Consider the following 26,286-nt stretch of genomic DNA (forward strand, 5'->3'; position numbering starts at 1 on the left):
AAGTCAGTTCACAGAGCATAATTAAAGCTGCACTTTAAAAATGAAATTAAAATGGAACTTTTCCTTTTTTATGTTTCTAGATGAACAGTGATAAGCTGAAAGGTGATATTTATTGCAAAACCTTTTTTTCATGCTTTAGGATAATTATAGCAGTGATACAAGCTATCTGTAGGTCTCCACACATTCTGAGCTACCAGCTTTTTTTTTCATCTGACTTTTCATAAACTGATTCTAAGATCTTTTTGCCACAAATATTTAACTGTTTCTTGTGTTTTGTAATTTTGCACTAGATATTCTAATTCTATTCTTCATATTTACATACTTCCTATCTCATTTATATGAAAGTGCACCACACCAAGAATTTAAGTGGATTGTGGGAAGGATTTAGACTTGACCATATATTATAATGATAAAGTAGCCCCAACAGTACATTAAAAGGATATTGCAAGTCAACTCAGGGGTTCATGGCCTTATAATGGAACTCAGCCTTTGGCTTCGTTCCTCTACATTGTTATGGAGCAACTCTGTTTCATTAAAAATTATGAAAACAATGCATTTTTTGCTTGATACTTCTTAGCTTACATTATAACATGTAGAACAGATTGCTAAGCTTTTATTTTAATCCACGAGAAAGTGAGATTGTCAATGTTGAACTTGTTATTTGGAAAGTCAAACCATTCTGTAGAAAAATAAAACCAGGGAAACTGATGGACAGTCAAGCTGCTGGTAACACACTGAGAAGCAATGTAATTTAGGCTATTTAAACATTTATCTACATCAACTTGCATTGGAATACTGTGTCATTCAGAGCTGGGTTGCTACTTAGACCGGCACTTCTGTCAAAAATCAAAACTCCCTTATTCTTGTAACTCTTCCTTAGAAGTCAGCTTTAATGGTGATTGAAACTAAGGGAATGAGAAGTTGCAATGCTTTATGTTGATACTTTCGCGGAGATCTATGGAAAGCATCTCAACCTCAGGTACTTTGCCAACTTTTTTCTTTGGGACAGTGACATGAAAATCAAGAAATTTGTAAACGTTTACTGGCCGTGTACCCCTGTTAAGTGCAAAGTCATGGTTCTGCAGGGTCGCTGAAAACAGTTAAGGGCAAATTTGGCAAGAATCGCTCAACACAACACTGCACATAATTCTGCAGCGTCACATTGCATGAATTGCAAAAAAACTGTGGTGTATCTACCACACGTTCCGTGCTAACGATGACGTTTGTGATGAATACACTAATAATGCCATTTTTGATGCTAAACCTGTAGTAATGCTGCATCACATTGCAAAGACCTGTGCTTGGTATCTTGTGTGAGATTTGTATTCGAGGCACTCCTTTCTGTGAATTCTTTACACAGACGACTGCCTAAGGGTCAGTCTTGTAACATATGAAATTTAACCGAAAATGATATTCATTACATGTGGAAATGTCATGTGGCTTCCATTTGACCATTGTTTGAGCTTGTTTTCATTTGGTACAATTATTTTGTATAAATTCAGGTTGCACTACTTTGACTTCAGTTATCAGAGTTTGCAACACATCTTGGGGGTGTTTGAGATGTTCCCCACTATTACAAGCATTTGAATATGTTATCAGTCATTTAGCACCAAGCAACTCAGTCCCTTCAGCTTTGTGCTTCAATCAATTATCCCTGAGTGTTGTCTGGGGATATCGGGACTGAGTACTGCCGGTCTCCTGGCCGCTTAAGACTCTTGGTGGCTTTTCTCGACATGACCTGTCTGGCTTGTCTAATTATGGTGACTGTGTCTAATTTTTGAGACATATGTTATTGTGCAACTGTTCTGTCCTGATGATGGTCCCAAGGATCAATTAGACCAACGGGGGATCGAAACGTCGACGCACTACGCCGTTTTTGCATAAATATCAAATTTGTTGATGTATAAATTCATCTAATGTACTGTGTTAATTCACGTAAATATGGTTTAATCAACTGTCCATATTACATGCGAAAGGCGTTTTCTTTACTACCATTGAATTTGTATCTATTATAACTGATTGGTAGTATTCTGTTGCCAGACTTTTATTTATGAAGAAAAGCCAATATGTGTATTAAGGATTAACATCTATTTTTGATACAATAATAGTGTCTTGCATACAAACCCAATGATTTCAATGAATTAAGTGTTCATATTTATGACACCATTTGAATAAGTGAATGTATATTTGAATGTTTCCTTCCTGGACAATTTTTCCTTGTTATTAACAATACCCAGTCCCGGGGGGATTATTGGGTGGCTCTGTTCTATTACTACTCAATCAATTATCAGCAGAAAAATCCATTGACGGGTGAAAGTTGATTGACACTATAATTTTAGTCTCTTAGATTCGCTTTGCATCATGTAACACACAGTTCTTACGGCACGCACTGCTCGGGGGTTAAACTTACTTTTGGCCAGGTTTGTCTCATTTATGGGATATCTAGATTTGTCGGTCAACTTCTCTGAGTCTATTGTGATGGTAGTGGGCCCAAAATCTATAAGTAGTAAGACCTTTAAGGTGGACAATTCTACTTTGAGTAGAGTCACGGCATTCCCTTACCTGGGTGTTTTATTTGATTCCAAAGACTGCTGGAAGCCACTGATTGAGGCTAAAAGATCTGAGTTTATCAAAACCATGCGTGAGGTTCACAGCTTTGCACGTAGACTAGGTTTGCAGGCCCCAATGGATCTTTTAAAAATGTATCAGGCTAAATGTATTTCTCAACTGCAGTATGGTTGTGAGGTTTGGGGATATGTAAACCTGGACAAGGTCCAAGCTGCAGAAAATACATTTCTACGTCAGTTGGTACAGGTTCCACACTCTACACCAGCATTCCAGTGCAAGCAGAGCTAGGTCTTGGAAAAGTGAGAGACTTGGTGTCCTTATGCCCCTTATTGTGCTGGATCAAGATATGGAGTAGGGAAGATCTAAAGCTAAATCGGTTGTTCCTTGCGGACTGCCTAGCCCTTGATCGGACACATAAAATACTGTGAATAGCTTATGTAAAGGCAACTTTTATCTCCCTAGGTAGGACCAACATTTTTGAAGATCCTACTCCTCTGCCTATTATTGATCTGGAGTGTGTTAGAAGGCTGTTCATGGATTGAACCTACATGGAGAGAGAGCAGAATGTGCTGCAGACACCATCAGTGTGGGGGCACATGCTATTGATAGCTGTACAGGGGATGGAGCCTTATTTAGCCATGGTCCGCTCACAGCAAGATAGGTTTTTATTGGTCCCGTTCAGGTTCAACCAACTTCATCATCTCTTGGCATCCCAATGTGGCTGGGTCTGGCCTGAGGCAAGGTTGTCCTGCGGTTGCGACAACAAGTTTCCACAGGACACTCTTCATTTTGTAATGTTTTGTTCGTATATTAGCTGGCTGAGGAAGCAGTATTTAATTCCTTTGTTGAAGTATACAAATTTTAAACAACTAAGGTCAACCATGTTTTATTCAAATGCTTCCTAATGAATGTGTTACTTTTACCTTTCTGTCATTCGTGCAAGTTGCTTAGGTGTCCAGGAGCTCGGGCTGGACTAACTGATGTTCTATCCAAATGATTGAGTTATTCATGTTTTGTAGATTACCATATGTTAGACCTGGTGCCATTGGTGTGAGTCTCCCTTCCATTTTTCTCTGTTATCTCCTTTGTTTTTAATATGTTTTGTTGGTTTTAGATGCTTTAGGCACTGTGACACTGCTATTCAGTGCCACAGTGCAAGTGCTCCCTATTGTAAATTGATGGAATGTTTTAGTGACTCCATGATTGGCTTATTTGATGTACTTGTCAGACCCTAGTACAGTGCAGCATGTGGGCCCAGGGCCTGCAGATCAAATGCTGCTAGTGGGCTGGCAGCACTGATTGTGCCACCCACAGAAGCAGCTTGTAAAGTGTGTCTCAGGCCTGCCATTGTAGAGCCTTTGTGCAGTCTAGTACTGCCATGTCGACTTGGTAAGTGCACCCAGTTACCAGTCCCTAAACCTTCCCTTACTCGGACTAGAAGCAAGGGTCCCTATTTGGACAAAGGTGCAAGCCATTGCCAACTAGATACCCCCAGTTCTAACACCATACAATGACTTTTTTATAATGATGAAGATGTTTGTATTTGTTTATGTTTGTTTTATCAACCAAATAAAGATTTTATAATGATAACATCAGTGCAACTAACTACAACAATTCTCAGATCTGGGCCTGTGTTTTTCTCCTATGTACAGTGCTTAGTTTGTAAAATATTAGTGCCAGTGGCCAAAACTCTGATCAGAAGCCACAGCCGCTGATACTAAATGTCAGTGCACTCAATATCAAGGCTGTATAATCTTGACTCTACCTCATACCTCTTTACCCCACCACGAGAATCTCCCTCCACTTTATCTCACTCTTGCAGGTTTGTGCTTTCTTCCTTTGTGAAGTTTTTTCCGTCTTTCCCTTCCCCCTTCTTTCCACTTTGTGTGTTTGTCTCTCTCTTGCTCTTGGTAAATGTATGATAAGGAAAAACAGGTGCTGTTCCCCTAAGATCTTTTTCGGGTTTATCCTTAGGCTCTCAAAGAAGCTGTGGGGACAGGGAATGCTTAAATATTCCTGTTTTTAACAGAGTTGTTAGGAATGTAACTACAGCGTTGGGAAATATGTAGTTCATGATGTAATAATACTTAAAGCCTTCCCGTTTTCCATGATTGAGGGTGGCTACATGCATTAAAGCAGCAATTACATCTTTATTAGGGCAGACTGGTGAGGTATGTCATGGGTGATGTTCTTCCACCTCTTGTCAGGATTTAGGCATGATTTAGTTACTGAGTTACAACCACAGCTAGCAAGGTATGGAAAATGTGGAAGACAGGGCAGTGTAGATAGGGTTCATGCAGACACTAGACTCCACAACATAGCTTTGGTAAACATCTTCAATTCTGGATTATCACAAATACTACAGGTAAGACGTGTAATTGTATGAGAGGCAGCACTTGAGGTCTCTTGTAACATGGAGAAGAATCTAGGCAATAAGTTGTTTAGTTGCTGTGGGTTCTTGATTTTGTGTAACTTCACACCTGTTTATCCATCCCTTCATGATTGTATATTTAATAATGTTCCCATCCCTTGCAGATAGGGTTTCCCTCAGCTCCCCTTGTACTTCTTTTGATCTACGCCTTTGTTTCCCTCTTTGCTCCCTCTAACCAAATTCACTGCTCAGCCCGTGACCTGCTGGCCTTCAGCATCCAGAGGTTCCCACCTGGTATCCTGGTCTGATGGAAGCTCATCATAACACCATCCATCATTAGAAAAGGTAAGCCTTTTTCTATGCTTAAACATTATCTTTGTCTCCTTTAAATATTTTTATAGATAATAATCAGAAAGAGAGATATTAAACCATAATTAGTTCCTGTAAACACAATAGTGTCTCATAGCAAGAAAGCATGAAGTAAACATCAGTAGTAAGCACCCTTAAAGAAGTAAACATTAGTTACACAAGAAACAGAATCTGGGAGGAGTGGAGTTTCACTGCATTGGTAGGGTCAGTAATGCCCTGATCTTCACTATAAGATTATACTTTTTTGATATTCTAGTCTCTCTTGATAGTTTACAAGCTGTGGGATTGGCAAGAATTGAAGTGATCAGCCGGAGGAGGTGGAAACTACCACTGACCATGGGACTGGCGAGAATTGAAAAGATCAGCCAGAGAAGGTGGAAACTGACGTTGGGGTCTAGACTTTCATGGCTTGTCCCATCTGAAGAGATAATGCGTATGACATTAGGTCTACCCTGGTCTCTTCAGCTGGTATTAACTCGAGAGAGGTTGTCCAGGAAGGACTCCCAAATGTTACCATATTCCAATAGTTGATCATTTAGTTTATATATTGTCTTTTCAAATGTGGCCAGCATGATCACTGCGCTTGTCCAGTCCATCTGAGTTGGAGGTACTATTTTTTACCAAAATTGTTGGATGCATAACTTGTGACCTAACGAATTTCTTCATATTACAAAATTAACCGATACTTGAAATGTAATTTGTAGTAGGTAACCATACATAGGCAATATAAGCACATATGAAAGAAATAGTAATATACTGATCTAAGTTAGCCTAACTGTTGATGTCATATTTATGATGAATTATACATTAGCATTGAAAGGTCTGTTTTTCACATTGAGCTGTTGTTTGCACAAGATATTTTCCTCTTTTGCTGCATATACTGTAACTTTCCAGAGGCTTTTGTTAATTAGTGACTAGACATTTGTTTCGTATTAGACAACTGATAGTGAGGTTCCCAGGGAGAAGAGAGGAGGCAGCTAGATGGATGATTCATGGGAAGAACTGACTGACCCACAAAATGTGGTCCAAGTAACATTTCAAGAACTCGTGTCTGTGGATTATTGTGCAGATGTGAGACTTTTTTGGAGTTTCCCTACTCCCAGGAATTTGTTGAGATTATATTGGACTTTGTTGATCAAAAAAGTAAAACATTTATCATTCAGAATTTTCTGTGTTCGTGTTAGGGAGTATTCCTAGAACAGAAGGACAGAGTCTTCTATTGCTTAGGAGGGCTTTTCTCTCTCTCTTACATTAGCTAGGGACTCTTTTCCATTTTTTAGACAAAATCCCTCTTCATGTGACATCAATCTTTAACATATTTTCTGATTTATTTGATGTGTGCTGATTTAAAGCTGAGAAAACTTTGCAGCTTGATCATTTCTTTTAAATTGGGCTGTAAAGGCTTTATGCTTGTGCACTTATTCTCTCATCAGAACTCTTTATAGGGTTTCTGAACTGACACTTTATCCAATTCCATTCTAATTTATTTAGATTAGGGAAATTCCGTTATGCAACACGCTTGCTGTATTATTACAATATTAACTGCTATTCTAACCAACAGTGTATTTTTCCATACATTGAAGTATTGATTATATTCATTTTTAAAATGAGGCTTCAATGACAAATACTTTAAAAAAAAATGTTTTTGTTGACATTCCATGAAAATAACAATAACAAGGCAGCAGCCTTCAAGTGGGAGTTGAAAAGGGACAAGGGAAAGAGGGTAAAGGCATGACACAGCAGAGATTTTATTTTGGTACATAATAAAGCATTGTATCATCACCCCTTCAGAATGATGTCTAAGACAGCAGTAAATTCACTTTAGTACATAATAAATCATTGTTCTGTCACCCCATTAGAGAGCTGTCCAAGGTAAATAGGCATGGTTCTACTATTCACTCCATGGCACAAGATTTTATTTGAGCAGACGCTCAAGGGTCAGACTGTCTGGGTTACTGGCAGCATCATCAAGCAAAGTGGTGATACCTGTATTTGGCAAATCGCCCTCTGCGTCCGGTGGGGAGGGGGGGGGGGGTTAAGCCTTTCTGTCTTAGTTAGGCTGTTGGACTTGTTCCTTTTTGCAGGGTCATCCCTGAACTTTTTACCTTCCTCGTGTATTTTGTCTGACGTGTTTTTGTTGGTTTTATGACAATGGGAACTTTACTACTGCTGATCAATGCTAAAGTGCATATGCTCTCCCTATTGTAAATTGATGTATGGATTAGTGATTCCATGATTGGCTGGTTTGGTTTACCTGGCAGACCCTAGTAAAGTGCACCAGGAGTACCCAGGGCTTGTAAACCAAATGCTGCTGGTGGGCTTGCAGCACTGGTTGTGCCACCCACAGAAGCAGCCTGTACAAGTGTGTCTATGGATTGCCATTGCAGAGCCTGTGTGCAGTCTGATACCGCCATGCTGACTGGGCAAGTGCACCCACTTGCCAGTCCCTACACCTTCCCTTTTCTTCATATCAGACACCCCTATGGTAGGCCCAAGGGCAGGGTGCATTGTACGTATAAGGTAGGACATGCCCTGGTGTGTGTGGCATGTCCTAATAGTGAATTACAGCCATTTTCGTTTTTCACTATTGCAAGGCTACACATTCCCCCTAGGCCAGAATGGGCAGTTTGATTATTACATCTTATAATCCTAACTGACTCAGGGAACTAGGTAGAAATTCGAGTTTAGTATGCCTGAACTCAGAATGATAAAATACATCTTTTAGTGAAGTTGGTTTTAACATTCTGTGTTTGAAAATACCACTTTTAGAAAGTAGGTATTTTCTTGTCTAACCATCCAAGCCTGCCTCTGCTAGGGTGTGCATTCCTTGTCTGGAGTTTGAGTGACAGGGGCTGGGGGATTCCAGGAGACAGGGTGAGTCAGCCCAGTGCTGAATAGAGAGATCTGCATCTAGATGAGAGGGAGGAGTTGCACCTGGGGCCTGAATAGGGCTGTGCCTTCCCTCCACCATGCTGGCTCCACCTCCTGCGGTGCGTCTGATGTCCCTGCCCTGCACTGTGAAAGGAAAGGAGAAGTCATGTCAATAGAGTGCTCCAGGACTGACCAGAACTGGGTTGTACTAGGCAAAGGCCTCTCTGCCTTCAGAGAACAAAGAGAAACTGTGTATAAAAGAGGGGACCCAAACCCCAGAACTTTAGATCACTTTTGGACAAACAAAAAGAAACCTTTGCTGAGGGATGGAACCAGAGAGACTGAGGAGAGACTATCCCTAAACTGAAGTGCAGCTTGGGCGATTGGCCTGCAGTGGTTGCCTGACTGTCAAAGAAAGGAGAAAGGACTTTGTGTGCACTTTATTGAACTTGTGAAGGATCTCCAAGGGCTTGGAACAGAGTTTGCCTCCTGCTGAAGTCTCAGGGACAACAGACTTCACCCACCTGCTCCCCAAGAGTTCTCTTGAAGTGCCTGCAGTTGTGCTGGACTTTTTGAGGACTTGCGTGTTGCAAGGAGCTGGAAGCGCGACTCAAGAACAGGAGGTGGGTTGCCGAACTGCCACTTAACAACACGAAGCGCCTCGCACCGCCGGTGAAGAGGATCGACGTCGCAGCAGATGCCGCTGCATCACCGGGAAGCGTGTCACAGAAGAATCCTTGAGTCATTGCAGGTCCACCGAAGCGCCTCGCATCACCAGGAGAAGAAGATCAATGTCGCAGCAGATGCTGCCACATCACTGGGAAGCGTGTCGCAGGTCCTGACGCGGCTCATCGCTGGAGAAGATGATCGACGACGCATCAGACACCGCCGCATCTCCGAGAAGCTTGTCGCAGGGCCTGTCGTGGCTCATCACCGCAGAAGAGGATCGACGTCACAGCAGATGCTGCCGCATCACCGGGAAGAGTGTCCCAGGGCCTGTCACAGCTCGCATCGTTGTGGAAGCAACTCGCATCGCCAGGGGAGAGGATCGACATCGCAGCAGATGCCGCCGTATCACTGGGAAGCGTGTCGCAGGGCCTGTCGCGGCTCACCTCGTGTAAAGCATCTCGGATCGCCGGAGAAGAAGATTGACGTCGCCGCAGACACTGACGCATCACCGGGAAGCGTGTTGCATCAAGGAGAAAGTGCCATCTTTGTTTCTTTGCACCAGCTCTTCAACACACCACCATCCTTGCATGTAAGGAACTCCTGCATCACCTTTCCTGCAACACTTTTGTTGCCCTGCGTGTCGCATCTTAAGGTACATTGACTCAAAGTGTCGCATTATAAGATCTAAAGAGAACTAAGCTAATTCTACCATTTTAAGTACAGTATTGTGAATTTTTGTTGTTTGTGGTCTTGTGCCTCTGAGATAAGCCTGTCTGCTCATGCCAAGCTACCAAGGGGGTGAGCAGGGATTATTTTAGGAGTGTACCCCCTTACCCTGATTAGACACAAGGGTCCCTATTTGTCAGAATACCTACCTGTGCCAACTAGAGACCCCCAAATCTAACGTAGGCCAACCGTGGTTCCCAAATGTCCTTTGGGCAGAGTCTCTGTAGCATGTTTACAGTAGTTGGATAGCTGCTCCTGGCAGTAAACCACATCCCGTAGCCAGGTCAAAGCAAGAGCATGGCTGTAAGATGCAGAACGCCAGGAGGAACATCTTAAATATATCCCAATATTGTGACAAATGGGGTCTGTGGTGGTGAATGGCCAATTATCTCAGTCAAGTGTATATAGACTGCAGACCATTATTCTGGCACCCATGGGCACTCTGAGGCGAGATGGAGAAATGAGGCCTATGGGACTGCACATTGTAAACCGCGTGCATCATTGAATAACCCCATACAAAGCAATTGCACTGGGATACAGTGCACAGATCTAACAATTTAAAATGAATGAACCAAAGTCTGTAGTTACGTGATAGGGCTGCAGTTTTCCCACAGCAATATGTTCATTGTGCTTCAGTAATGGGGGGGTTTGTGTCTAGTTCCCAGGCAGCGCGGGCAACCGGAGTGCACACTGGTACCTTGCTCAGCATTTCACCATACAGTCAGGTGACGAGTCTACAAGAGGAGGTGTTTGTTAGCATGTAGCATGGGGGTGTTGCAGGAAACTTGCCATGCGATGTGTGGCAGGTATCTCTGAGCTGGAGGTAGAGAAGGACGTCTAGGGCAGTGGTATGGGGTGTTCATCTGCTATGAATGGGGGTAGAAATTGACCATCAGCACCACTGTGTTGGTCTGAAAGCACGTGGGATAGAGCCAGCAATAAATGCATTGGACCTGTGCGTATAGTGTCATGTTGGATGCATTTAGAACCCCCTCATGAATATCCCATGTAATCCTCTGTTGCTTTCTGGCCCAGAACAGGGCCACCAGGTTGGTGCACAATCGCTGGAGGAAATGTGTGGGAAGCGTGATCAGGAGGTTAATAAAGACATACAAGAATTTGTGTAGGATGACCATTTTCGCAATAGAGATGCTCCCTGTTACAGAGAGAGGCAGTTGAGTCCAGGTCAGTATCTGCTCCTCTAACCACATTATGGCCCTGCCATAGTTGGTTCTCCATAGTTCATCCATGTCATCTGAGCCTTATACCCAGGTAGCAGTATATCAGATCAGTGGCCCACTGTAATGGGTATTCACATTCAAACGGTTGGGTGCCAATGGACTGGAAATAAAGTAGATTTAGTCCAGTTTATGTGGCTGTCCGAATATCCATCAAATCTAATGACTTCAGGTATGATGGGCGCCAGGTTTGTTTGGGGTTATCGGATATACAATGTGTTATCATCAGCATACATAGACACTGATATCCTTTGAGCTGTGAAATTGAGTTCCCTGTGGGCATGGTGCTGCTATAGCCAGCTGGCCAGCGGTTCCATCACCACAATAAATAAGACCCGGATAAGGGGCAACACTGCCAGGTTCCGTGCATGACTGGGAACAGGTCTGAGATCATCCCATTGAGGCGAAGTCGTGCTGTTGGAGAGGCATACAGTAACCAAATCAGGTGCACAAAGCGCAGGCTGAAACCAAGGTGAGAGCATTAGCGGAACAAATATGACCACTCTAAAGATTCAAAAGTCTTTGTTGCGTCCAGTAGAGCAGCAACTTCAGTGAGCCGGGGAACTATAGCATGCATGAGGGCTAACATTGTGCACCATAGAACGGCCCGGCACAAACCCCGACTAGTCCGGGTGGTCAATTTAAGGCAGCAAAGGGAGCAGAGGGTTCACGAGGAGCTTAGCAAATATTTAATTATGGACATTTATTATTGAAAGTGAACGATACGAATTTCAATGCTTAGCAGGCTTGCCCGGTTTGAGAAACGTGAAAATTACTACTTCACGTAGAGTCGGCGGATGCCCACCAGTAGCATGGGAATTCACAGGCACCATCAGGAGATGCGGGCCAAAATGGCTGCATATTCCTTGTAAAAGAAGATGGTAAGCCCATCTAGGCCTGGTGACTTATCGCTGGGGTACCCTGAATTACCCGGATCGCCAGATCAACCCCATCTCCTCTACACTATTCGCATACTACGCAAGACATTCAAGTGGATCCCCACTGATTACAGGAAAATGGTCACTCGCGCACTCGTCACCAGCAGACTGAACTATGGCAATGCCCTCTATGCCGGAATCAACAAAAGACTCCTCTGCAAACTCCAGACTGTCCAGAACGCCCCAGCCAGACTAATCCTCAAACGCCCACAGCACAGCCACATATCCCAACACCTTCGCGACCTCCACTGGTTCCCCGTCGAAAGAAGAATAACTTTCAAGCTGCTCATGCACACCTACAATGCCCTCCACCACATGGACCCCAATACCTCAATGACTGCATCTCCTTCCACGTCCCCAAGAGAAACCTCCGCTCACCCAACCTCTCCCTAGCCACCATTCCATGCTTCCACAGGACCAGAGCGGGTGGAAGGTCCTTCTCCTACCTCGCTTCCAAGACCTATAACGACCTCCCACTTCACCTCCGGCGAAGCCCGACACTGCACCAATTCAGGAAAGACCTCAAGAATTGGCTTTTTAAGTGACCCCAACGGAGCTACACACACCCCCTCCCCAGCGCCTTGAGACCCTTACCAGTGAGCAGTGTGCGCTACAAAACCCTGATTGATTGATTAATTGAGCATCATTCAAGACTATGTACTGAGCCGCTCACGCATTTAGTTTCTTTTCTGCCAACATCAACAACAAAAACAGTGGGTGTTGTCTGGGGTTAAAGCCCTGCTGGAAAAAAACACAGTTGATGGACAGAATGTAGAACAATGTCATACATTCACCCTAGTACAAGGATCTGGGCCTAAATCCATCGTTTTTTTGCACTCCACACCACCCTGGGTTAGACACTGGCTAGATGCAAATCAGCTCTGACCCTGTGCCTCATGGGAACAGTCCAGTCCGAACTACCAAGCCATGTCTTTCCCAGACCGGAATCAAGCATCCAAGTACCGGTTTCTGGCTATCAGCCTTCATCAGCCTGAATAGCTTGACTCCAGTGGTGTGGAGAGCCTGGGACTCACGTCTGAGCATCCCCAGCCCACTCGGGGTGAAATTGCAAAAAACACAATTGATGGATAGAATGTAGAACAATATCATACATTCACCCCAGTACAAGGATCTGGCCCTAAATCCATCGTTTTTTTGCACTCCACACCACCCTGGGTTAGACACTGGCTATATGCAAATCAGCTCTGACCCTGTGCCTCATGGGAACAGTCCAGTCCGAACTACCAAGCCATGTCTTTCCCAGACCGGAATCAAGCATCCAAGGACCGGTTTCTGGCTATCAGCCTTCATCAGCCTGAATAGCTTGACTCCAGTGGTGTGGAGAGCCTGGGACTCACGTCTGAGCATCCCCAGCGCACTTCGGGGTGAAATTGCAAAAAACACAGTTGATGGACAGAATGTAGAACAATGTCATACATTCACCCCAGTACAAGGATCTGGGCCTAAATCCATCGTTTTTTTGCACTTTGGTGGCAGAGTGGGCTAAAGAACGGTGATGGATTAAACCCAGATCTTTTGACTGGGTGTGAGTGTTTGATTGATTCAGATGCTCTGTCCATCACCACCCCCTTTTGTACCGCTTTTGGCCGCCATAAGTGTGGCAGGGTATGCTCTGACGTGAGTCCCTTGCTCACTTTGCCACTGGATTCAAGCAAGCCGGGCTGAAGACGGCTGGAATGCCAGAAACCGGTCCTCGGAAGCTTGTTTCCGGTCCAGGAAATACATGGCTTGGCAGTTCGGGCTGGACTGTTCCCATGAGGCACAGGGTCAGACTGATTTGCATATAGCCATGTCTGAACTGGGGTGGCAGAGTGGGCTAAAGAACGGTGATGGATTAAACCCAGATCTTTTGACTGGGTGTGAGTGTTTGATTGATTCAGATGCTCCGTCCATCACCACCCCCTTTTGTACCGCTTTTGGACGCCATAAGTGTGGCAGGGTATGCTCAGACGTGAGTCCCTTGCTCACTTTGCCACTGGATTCAAGCAAGCCGGGCTGAAGACGGCTGGAATGCTAGAAACCGGTCCTCGGAAGCTTGTTTCCGGTCCAGAGAAGACATGGCTTGGCAGTTCGGGCTGGACTGTTCCCATGAGGCACAGGGTCAGACTGATTTGTATATAGCCATGTCTGAACTGGGGTGGCAGAGTGGGTTGAAGAACGGTGATGGATTAAACCCAGATCTTTTGACTGGGTGTGAGTGTTTGATTGATTCAGATGCTCCGTCCATCAACACCCCCTTTTGTACCGCTTTTGGCCGCCATAAGTGTGGCAGGGTATGCTCAGACGTGAGTCCCTTGCTCACTTTGCCACTGGATTCAAGCAAGCCGGGCTGAAGACGGCTGGAATGCCAGAAACCGGTCCTCGGAAGCTTGTTTCCGGTCCAGGGAAGACATGGCTTGGCAGTTCGGGCTGGACTGTTCCCATGAGGCACAGGGTCAGACTGATTTGCATATAGCCATGTTTGAACTGGGGTGGCAGAGTGGGCTAAAGAACGGTGATGGATTAAACCCAGATATTTTGACTGGGTGTGAGTGTTTGATTGATTCAGATGCTCCGTACATCACCACCCCCTTTTGTACCGTTAAAGCCCTGCTGGCACATTCCTATATGACTTATATTAAACAATCTGCTAAGCAGGTTTCTTCTTTCTAAGTAGAGCACTGGGCATATGCAGGTCGATGGAGGTTTCATCAACTTTTTTACATTGTTTATACACAGATTACTTTCAGGGCCGGACTGGAAACCCAAAGCCGCCCTACTAATTTTGTCGGACAGCCCTTGGGGGGGGGGGGGCTGCAAATTTAAAGCTCTGCTGCTTTTGTTACTGGGGGCCAATATTACAGCACCGCTGCAAAATCGGCCACCAGTAACAAAACCGACCCCGCCCTTCCAGCCTACTGGGGAAACGTCCCATGCCCGGTCCGGCCAGACTAGCCCCGATTACTTCCCCTCTCCATGCCCCATCTTGGAGCCCGGTCCCAAATGGGCAGGCTTCCAACTGATAAATCACGAATGTGTGTTTTATGTAACTTGCGTACCCTGTGGAGAAATAAGATTAACTATGCAATGACGTATAACTAGTTAAAACCATCCTGGCCTGGGAACATTTTGTCAAAACATTCTGGTCCTGGTTGCACGGCATTTTCCTCATGCTTTCATTAGAATGTTTTCGTCCCAAAGTTCTCGCGCCTGGAGTTTGGTAAGAGCATCTTCCACTGACGTGCAGGGAGGGAATTTACATCGCTGCTGGTAATTTCGGCCCAAGCGATTGATTTAGAGAGTAATCTTTCGTCGATGTAAATTATACAACAACATTTTAAAAAAAAGGTTGTTGCCCTGTTTAACGGTCCTGAACTCCAGGCAGACTTGGGCCGAGGGAGGCAGATCTTGGTAAACATAATATTCTTATAACAATTTTATCCAATGTATTTGAGTCTTTCTCTTTCAAATGCTTCGCCACCATAGCTGATGGTAGAGAGCATTTTAGCATCAATGACTTTCAGCATTGGGTCCAGTCGGGGCCCTTTAAATTTTATATAAAGTGATGAAAGCTGATGTTAAAGCACATTTAGCATGGATTTGCTGTTTATGTGCAAAGAATGTTTCTCTAGAATCGTTAATTACTCCTAAGTATTTATATTCTCGTCCCTCTTGTCTTTACAGTTGTTTAAATACCGAACCCTCTTCTTTGTTATTGTTTTGATTTTCTCTTATCCTTGTTTTAGTTTTATTTCATTAATTTATTCATTCATTCTTTATTCTGCCTTATATGGCCATAAAAGACAGAAACAATACAGAGGTATTCAATTTAGTTTTATTTAAATTAACTTCTAAATTATTGAGGAGGGTGTGGTCATGTAGCTTCATGGGGACCCGTATTTGCAGACCAATTTGAATTTTACATAACAAGGACAACATACAGTAAGTTTGAAATTCGTTTGCCACTCAACTCTGGAGGATGTGAATTTGCTGACTCTAGTTCAATTCGAGAAATGAACTATATGCTAAATCCATTGCCTGCTTTTAAAAATTCTGTGTAAATCATCGCCCGAATCTTAATTAATCATTGTCTTAGTGCATATTTTTCCTTTAATTTACTGAGTTTAATTGCATTTCTTGACGATTATCTGATATTTCTCTCTGAACAGATTCAATGATCTTCATTTGTCTGAGTGGTGGGAAATGTATCCAGTAGCTCCGTAATGAAGGCTTCCCAGCCTAATTAGAAATTACCTTCTTGATTTACACAAATCTATATCAATAGGCAATTTGCACAACTACGGCTTGGGCCTGATATACCCGCAGAAAATTATGTAAATCATATTTTGCCCTGGTGTACAGCTAGGGCTCATGTGAATTGTGTTAAGGTTGGAAATGTTTAAGTTATAGAAAAATGGCTAAACATTCAGGAATATTTTGACTTTTTTACAAATCTCCTTAGTCACGATGTACTGTCGCCATTTGATGTACTAAAACGATTTGCGTATTGGCTTCAGGATCTGCACTGAATTTGTAAAGCCTTGTGGAAAAGAAAAGTTTTAAGACGTATTTGAAGGGTTTTGTATGGATCCCACATTCGGAAGAAGTACATTAAAAGTCTTGTTTGGAATTGTATGAATATTGCAACTGGCTTCAATTGAGTTTTTGACCTGGGAAGCATAAGCATTTCAGTTTGAGTGGTAGCACACTATATAATTTGTTGGTGTACATTTCTGCTAATATATTGTCCCATCTAGAAGTAGGGGAAATATAGGGATCACCCTGCCAAATGTGTACCACATTTAGAGGTTAGAGAAGTAAGGAGTTTCCACTGGCTCAATCAGTGGAAACCCTTTACATGGTAGCATACGAATATGTCGTCAAGCATTGACAGGCCAGTGGAATGATGGACCACCATCAGCGGCCACTTAATCAAGCCTTTCTTAAATGTTTTTTTATGATGCTGCACAGCGTCGGCAAAATGCCAGACACTGTAGAGTATCTCCAAAAGACATTGGCAAAGCCAACTGGCCCCAAAGATGAGAGCTAGTGACGTTGCCAATGCTTGTTCTCGCTGATGTATGCATCTGGTACTGTAATGTTGCAAGTGACCGGCTAAGTATACATTAAAACGTGCATTAGAAATTTCATGTGACTCAATAAATGACAAGTCATCTAGTACATCACATTTCTCTATGGTGTCAGTGTCACTGGGTTTTAGAGAATAATGGTGATGCTCTTTGTTTTTTTAGGGGGTAACACTTTGGTTAATGACTCCACTTTCAATTCCAAAGTGAGTATGCCAAGTCTAAGTTTAACATATGCCTGGAAAAAAATAATTTAATCTATATGTAGTTTGCATGTGATTCACAAAGATTAAAAACACTCACATGTCTGAGATGTAAAGTTGTGTAGTTTACGAAGTTATGTAAGCATGCCTCTGTGGTCAAAAACATTCTGGCATGAACAGCCATTTAGAATTCATATAAACTGGCAAAGTATTTTCCAAATATTTCAGCACATCCCAGTTGCCAGTGAATGATCCAGGCGTAAATAATCCTGAAGGGATGAGGAAATATACCAATCTCCACATTTTTCAAAAGGGGCCTCTATTTATTGGATGGGATGTTAAGAAACGAGGATGGGGTGTGAGCTTTAGATTTCCCAACAATGTTGGGCATATAATGTTAAACTACATGATACGACAAGCAGGACACATGAAAGGGACTTAAGGGGCAGTGGAAAGGTAGAGGAATGTGGATTGCTAGGTGTACTGAAGGAGAGAAACACAGCATTTTGCAAAATAACTAACAATTTGAAGACTTTCAAAACAGATGAGAGAGAGTCTGTGTGTTTTTCTCAGTGTTTGCATGCAAACATCCCAGATGAAATCCGACAGACACCTCACTATACCCAACTGAAAGCACCTGTACCTGAGCTATGCATCAGAAAATACAATTATTAGGAGTTGTAACACCCCAAACACCCTCGCTAAAGCTTCGCCGTGGATAGCTTTTTTTGTTAATAGTTGTCAATTACACATACATTGTGAATAAGCCAATCATTCGCAAATTAGAACCATACCTGAGTTGTATTTCAGTAAATCAAGCTCCACACTATCGACTTAGAAGTATATGGTATCCTGTACATTTACTTCCATTGCATTTAGTACTTAGGGGCCGATTAGGATGGCGGACGGACCTGCGTCCGTCCGCCACCCTAGAGGTGGAGGGACCGTCCGCAGGGGCAGCGGCGATCCCTCCGTGCAAATTAGGATGTGACCGCCACCCTGGCGGTCACATCTTGTATTTTTAACATTGCGACGGATGCTGCTTCAAACAGCACCCGCCGCAATGTTAAAAATGCATGTATTACATTTACATGCACAAAGCGGCAGGCACCGTGCAGTGCCTGCCGCTTTGTGCATGTAAATGTTGGGGGGTACCATAGGTACCCCCCATGTGCACCCCCCACCCCCGACACCCTAGGGGCCCGCAACGGTCTCCCAAATGCCAAAGTCCACATGCTTTTCCATGGCGGAAAAGCCGCCGCGGAAAAGCATGTCTCCGTGAACATCCTAATTTGGCTGACGGTGTCTTGCAGACACCGACACCAAATAGCCATCCCCACCCCGCGGATCAGCGGCGGACGGACCTGCCGTCCGCCGCTGGTCCAAACGCAATCCCACCACCATCCTAATCTGGCGGTGGGTGTTGTATGCGGCCGCGGTGGTTAATCCGCATCCTCCAGGCCGGCGGTGGCTTCCGCCGGCCCGGGGGATGCGGATTAACCGCCATCCTAATCGGCCCCTTAATTTGAACCAGTGGTTGCAGATGGAGCCCACCGGCATTCATTTTTGGGAACTGCCCTTACTTTTTCCTCATCAGACTTTGACCCAAGGCTAGAGAGAAAAACACAAAAAGTGGAATAAGTGCCTGGTGGTGGATGAAAGAGGCATGAGATGGAATCAAGACTATGCAGCCTTGATGTTCAGCACCCTGACCTTCAATAGCACAAGGCGCAGCTTTCTGTGAAATATTTGGGCCCTGGCACTTATTATTTTATGAAATAAGCCCTGCTACATAGCAGGGAAAATGTATATTTCTTACTTTAACTCCACATCCACTTAGACTAGACACACCATGCCATATAGTAAATGATAATATATTTGTCATGTGAAATGAAGCAAACAGTATAGTGCGTCCGTCCGTCACCCTAGAGGTGGAGGGACCGTCCGCAGGGGCAGCGGCGGTCCCTCCGTGCAAATTAGGATGTGACCGCCACCCTGGCGGTCACATCCTGTATTTTTAACATTGCGGCGGGTGCTGCTTCAAACAGCACCCGCCGCAATGTTAAAAATGCATGTATTACATTTACATGCACAAAGCGGCAGGCACCGCGCAGTGCCTGCCGCTTTGTGCATGTAAATGTTGGGGGGTACCATAGGTACCCCCCGTGTGCACCCCCCACCCCCGACACCCTGGGGACCCGCAACGGTCCCCCAAATGCCAAAGTCCACATGCTTTTCCACGGCGGAAAAGCCGCCGCGGAAAAGCATGTCTCCGTGAACATCCTAATTTGGCTGACGGTGTCTGCAAGACACCGTCACCAATTAGCCCTCCCCACCCTGTGGATCAGCGCTGGTCCAACCGCAATCCCACCACCATCCTAATCTGGCAGTGGGTGTTGTATGTGGCCGCGGTGGTTAATCCGCATCCTCCAGGCCGGCGGTGGCTTCCACCGGCCCGGGGGATGCGGATTAACCACCATCCTAATCGGTCCCTTAATTTGAACCAGTGGTTGCAGATGGAGCCCACCGGCACTCGTTTTTGGGAACTGCCCTTACTTTTTCCTCATCAGACTTTGACCCAAGGCTAGAGAGAAAAACACAAAAAGTGGAATAAGTGCCTGGTGGTGGATGAAAGAGGCATGAGATGGAATCAAGACTATGCATCCTTGATGTTCAGCACCCTGACCTTCAATAGCACAAGGCGCAGCTTTCTGTGAAATATTTGGGCCCTGGCACTTATTATTTTACGAAATAAGCCCTGACTACATAGCAGGGAAAATGTATATTTCTTACTTTAACTCCACATCCACTTAGACTAGACACACCATGCCTTATATTAAATGATAATATATTTGTCATGTGAAATGAAGCAAACACTATAGTGATCTTGTTCTACCCCTGTGCTTAATTTATGCATGACATCTGTTTTTGTGAATCATGCGCTTCAGTTTTTTGATGCTCTACTTTTGATACTCTCCAGTGCATTTCATGTGCCAACAGAACAAGTGTACAAGATCAATGACTAAAGGTGAGTTATCTTACTAGAACTGTTGGCCAATGTTGAAGTATGACCATGACATGCGGGGGACCGCCCGGACAGCCTGTATGGTATGCACATATCCTGTATCATATGTACAGTGTGCTGCAACATCGTGATCACCTTAATGCACTTGGCTATTGTTAGCAATGAGGTACAGAGAGACCCCGGCACATCGGCAGGGACTTAACCAGGTATGACGGGCTGGGCAGGCGCACCATGAGCATCCGTATTCCACCTCAGATAGGGAAGTATCATGATGGCTTTTGGCTCCACCTCCTATTACCGAGGTCCACACGGGGCGGCTACCGGATCCACACTCTTCAAAAATACCCTCACACATAAGGCAGCCTGCAACTACCGACCAAGACGCAGGCTCTGTTTTTAAAGCTATGATTTCATATATGTTTCCTGCCTTTTTGTATTTCTTCTTCTCCCTATCTTTAGGTCTTACCGGTGAGCAGATCAACTATCTCGTCACAGCGGCGCTTTAATTTGCACAGCACCGCGTGCTCCTCTAGCATTGGGGATGAGTATACCCCCTACACTTGCACTCACTCACTGCACTTTTTACTTGTTTTCACTGGTCTTGATGAAGCGCGTTGGATCATTATGACCGCCCAAGCGCGAAACATGTCGACCTGACCACTCTTTCTGTTACCTAATGTACATTACCACACACATTGTAACACCCAACCTCTGGTTTTTAGTATGACAAGGGAACCTATATACTACTATTACATTCCTTTCGCCTTGGTATCCCTTAGCCATTTTTAACTCACTTCCCATCTACACACTCAGTGTACAAAGAGGACACTCTCCACATACCCACGCACATCCAACGGCTGTTCTCTTAAAAGATCTCTGCAAAAGCGACCCTTCGGGGGACCCGTAGGGCATTGTAGCACTGGCCCAACGAGGAGCAACCGCCCAATGATGAAGCATGACGTCCCTCGGGGTGTGTGAGGGCAACAAGAGACAATAAGTGTCCTTCCCCTCCCCTATCCCACACGTAGAGGGTCCCAGACCTAGTCTAGCTATTCTTCCCCTATAGGATTTCTTGTCCTATTCTCTCTCTCTCAACTGTGAGCGTTACTATTTAGCACGCACACATATGGAACAGTGACCCACCTTTTTGGTTATAGCATTCGATTTTGGAGCACGGACACTGGACCATAATTAGCTCCTGGTCCCCCCTCTCTTTTGTTTGACATAAAGGTGTCTATGTCCATCAATCCATAAAAGGTAAAAAAAAAATTGTTCTATAGGTTCAGCAAATTTTGTTGTATTGACTGCTTTGGAGGAAGCAAGAGAATGTGTGTATCGTGGAGTGCATGGCTATAGTACAGCCTATGCGAGAATCATTTTTGTGTATGAGGCCCTAAGAGGGGATCCAGACTTGTTACTATGACTTAGCAGAGTGTGCAAGCATTCTTTATTTTCTTCTTTGCAAATTTATATAGCACAAATTCGACCCGAAGGTATTGGAGCGCTGTACATGAGCACCAGTTATATTACACTAGGACACATTCATTTTTTTGGTAGGCATGGGGGGATTAAGTGATTTGCCCAGAATCACAGGATGTGGAGTCGACCCGAGGCTCGAACCTTGGTTTCCCAGATCCAAAGTCGGCAGTCTAGCCATCAGACCACATCCTCTCCCCAAATAATTTTTTGTGAGGAGGAGGTTAGATTGGTTCTCTCCTTGAATATGAAGATACCATGTGTTCGATTTGTCAAAAGTGATATAAAAAAGAGAGCTTGTAAACAAATTTTTGTTATTTTTTTATGCAAGTTGAGCATTTGTGCCTGGTTGCTTTGTACAATTTACTGACAACCAGTTTTGGAATTCTTCTCTCTTTGGATTTGGTAAAACATTCAGCACAGATAAACAAGGTCCAAATAGAATGCAAGGCCATATCCTCTGTGGTATGACATGGTTGCTTGGAACCACACGTCAGGTCCCAATTGGTCAAATGGATTTTTCAATAAGAGATTTAGCTAAAGTTAAGCTTTGAACGTGTACTTAAGAATAGTTTTGTAAATTCCTGGATATGCCTTTGCTGTGGTCTATCCATCAACATAACTATACATGGTGTACCACTATGTCTGCTGAAATGCCAGTGCCCTTTGTACAGTGGCACATGTTTTTAAAATATTTAAAAATATTTCTCTTCATTCACAATATTTTCCCCGTGAAGAAATCCCCCCCGAAATTGGACGTGTTGTGTTCCAATTCACAGAAGAAGAAAAAAATGTATCCTGGTAGGAATACATGTACGACTATTTCCAAGGTGTAAAAAGGTTGGGGAGAAGTTGGAGAATACCCATAAACCTATGTGTTTGTGGTTGCTCCCAAATTCTTAAGGCTAACCATGCCTTGCAATTCCTGCTCCCCACACCAGTCATGATACAATTTTGCGATGATCTGATAATGTTACAGTGAATTAAAAAAGGATTTACAGCTGCAAGGTCACCTTTTCTAAATTCCCCACAGTTATAAATCCAATTATGACTGATTGATTTGTGAATGGGGCCATTAATATCTGTTTTAAAAGATGTAATCAGATATGATTGTTTGCTTGCTGAAAAGTGATAGCCCCTACCACTATCCACCTGCATTGACAGTTCAAGCAAACCTTTTGAGTAGAAATAACAGAAGCTTACAATGTGCTACTATGCAATTTGTTCAATTTTTATTTGCCGAACATAATAGGTTGTACTATTATCCAGTCAAAATAGACAGGCCCATTCACAACAAATTCACAAAAGAATGGATTTAGGACTGTCCCATGATTGCGGATTAATCCACTGTTATAAATTCCACTCAAGGGGTGGGAAGTTCACATTCCGAGATGTAGTTCGGGGACTCCTGCTAATGTACATTTGTTGGTATTACCAGACTGTGATGCAACCTCTTCTCTCCCTAAAATCGGGTGTAGATTTACTCCAGCTAAGGACTGGAGTAACACCTCTTCCAGTTTGGGAACGTTATCGGATCACTGACAGATTTTCTGAGGGTTTAGGGGAAGGGATTTCTCCACGAGGAAAAACATTTCTCTATGAAGAAAATAAGATGTACATTTGCACAGTAAGATCCTCTATCTGCAAGGATCCCTGTCCGGCGCTCGTTTGCGCCCTTGGTGGCCCTGTGCCTTGCACCCCAACCCTTTCAACAAAAGTGGTGCCGTAGTCCTGCAATATTCCTAAATGATCGTGCTAATATGCTCACCGTTAGTTGAGGTGTCACTGGTCCCCCGGTACGTTCCCGCCGCCGCCATTTTGGCTGCTTGTGGCTGGGCCCGCTTATGTGGATCGTTCATGGTCCTCGCAGCATCTGCGAACTTTGCTGGTGCCCTCCTACTTCTCTTGGCTGCAGGTGGCGTGCTGGCGTTGGGCTTTTGTCTGCTTGTTCCTTCCCCTGGGTTGAGCCCTAGATGTGGCTGCAGCCAGTCGCTTCCATGCACCTCCGAGGCTGCCCTTAACCTCCTCAGCAGGTCATTCAGGTCGTCCGGTCCTTGCCGCGTGCTCCTGTTTCCCACCATTCCTTGTGAGCGGGGGGGGGGGGGGCTTCCTCTGCCCTTTGTCCTTCGAGCCCCGCTTTCGCCGCCCCCCCCTTCGGGGGGGGGGGGGCCTCTGCGATGACATTCACAGCAGCATATCTGGAAACTCCTACCTGATTAACCTTTCCAGCCATAGTATTGGGCATCTGGGTAAATAAGAAAAAGTAGTAATTCCACACTAATGCGTGGGCCCACTTTTATGGGTGCGGATTTACTAATTGTTTGGTAAATAGAGCCCAATATGTATGGCTGGGAAGGATACACGATTGAGTTGTCCTTCACGGGATTTTCCCTTGCGGCCTCTAGCTCACCGATGTGTGAGCAGCTAGAGCCGAATTCACCTTCAAAATGAAGGGAGGCGTCTGAAACGCTAATAAATCGATTTATTTCGACGATTATCGAAACGACAGCTCACAAAATTATTGGACTCAATGCTTAGAATCTATTGGTATTCGGCAAAGCAGGTCCCCAAGACAAGGCCTCGCTCAAATCATTTAATCAGACAGTTCTGCCCCTTCAAAGATCCCTAACTCGATACATCATGATTCTATGCACTAATCCCAATTAAGCAAATGCAGACGGTGTAATTTAAACCTCACAATTCTATCTTGGGCCCAATGTTTTGGTCTGCATTCTCCTCAGTAAGCACATACACATTACTACCGATAGAATCAAATGACAGCGCTTGATGGAAGACTGGTGATTGGCCTGCGTGTCTGCGGTGTTTGATCTTGTGCCTGACTTTCTTTCGCTCTAATGTGTGTTGTCACTGTGTCGTCTTATGCTCCACAGTGATTTGCTGTCAGACATGCAGGCCACTTAATAGCCCTGTTGAGTGTACAGAAGTTTGACAAGAGTTTCGCGCTGATCTCACTGGTGCATGAAAATGGTTTTCTGGGGCCTATAATTAGAAAAGAAAGTCTGAAATGACTTCCACGCGACTTCACGTTCAAAGAGGTTTGGGTTTCACGTAACTTCATATAAACACAGAATCAGACGATAGAACCAGAAACCAGAGTTCCTGCCGCCTAATTGTTTTAAAGCAGAGCCATCTGCGTTGCCAAATTCTATAGGCCAGCTAATCCCTGTGAACTCTGACCTTAGTTGCTCTCCGGGACTTGTTCCTGATTAAATAAAACCCTCTTCGGAAGCCACTCTATATGAAATCAGTATGAACGTTAACGCTATGATTGGTTGGCATTTTTAACCCCTAGCAACAGATATTAGATCCACAAAACACGGTTTTATAAAGCTGCCTGAGGAGCCGATATGAAATATCGATATTTCTTAAAGATTGTTTATAGTTCGGAAAACATCTTCATGCATTCTGCCCTTTCACAAGGCGCTTATCTGCACATAACATATTTCTCTTACGTTACAGGAACCACAATTGCAATGTGTGATTTTTAAGAACAAATTTATTTTTGCTTTTAGCCTATGTTTATTTCATGTCGTTATGAACCCTTCAAGTCCCCGAGCAAGCAATAAAATGTTGGAAAAAAAGCATGATAAAACAAGAGTTGAGAAAGCCAAATGGCTTGCAGGCAATGATAGACCTGTTGGCTATAGCAATGCTTGTTGGGTTTAACACCTAACTTTTGTTTATGTTCAACCAGCTTCCTGATTTCCTCCCTGAAGCAACAAAGGATTTGCAGCAGTGCACCCATGCATAATTTGTAAAAGAATAAGTGCCAGGGCTCTCATCGGGAGGCCATTGAAGCTTGAACCACGCGTTGCCCCTGCTAGCTGCCAATGACAGTACAAACACAGCTACTAACCATCACACTCTTACAAATGTGACAATTCAGACTATTCCAGGCCCTCAGAACTATAGGAATGGCTTGGGAGGCAGGTATTAGTCACTGTACATATAAACTGAACTAATAAGTAGCTGTCAGTGTGCTCTTACCTATATTAGCCAGACAGGGCCACCATGTGGCAGACTGTCATACGCCCCAGTGCTGGCAATTAGGTGCCGGTGCCGAGCACCAGAAATCACAGGCTCAAATTAAGCACTGAGTGCCTCACTTCACACCCTTTATGGTGATAGGTAAGGCTGATGTTAAAGGTAACGAGTAACAATGAGGTAGAGAAGAGCCACAGGAATGGGCGAGCTAAAATGTTGGCGTGGTGTTTCATGAGTTCCATTACAGAAGGAAGTATGTTGTGTATATTAAGTATATTAGGCATATCAAGGCAATCATTGTCGTATACTGATACTGTTTCATGCCACTGTCTGATACATTCCAAAATGGTAGGTAGGTAGGGAAACATCCTTTACAACGCAACTTTTACCACGCAGTGCTATTACAATGCAGTTTTTACAACAAAAACCATTACAACGCATTGCGCTGGGGGGCGCTCTAGGATAGGGAATAGATTTAATTTACTATCCAACACCTTCCCTTGTGTCCACGGGGACTGGAGTTGGAATAGTAAATTAAACTATTCACTATCCAGCACCCCAAAGCGCTATGCGTTGTAATGGTATGCGTTGTAAAAACTGCGTTGTAACAGCATGCGTGGTAAAAGCATGCGTTGTAATGTCATACATCCGGTAGGTACGGCTCAGTGTCAGTAGTGGTGTGGCGCACAGCGAGGGGGGATTACGAAGGGAGGATAAAGTGCTGTACTGCTGCCCTTGTG

Source organism: Lissotriton helveticus, chromosome 11 (assembly GCF_964261635.1).
Source record: "Lissotriton helveticus chromosome 11, aLisHel1.1, whole genome shotgun sequence".
Classification (NCBI taxonomy): domain Eukaryota; kingdom Metazoa; phylum Chordata; class Amphibia; order Caudata; family Salamandridae; genus Lissotriton; species Lissotriton helveticus.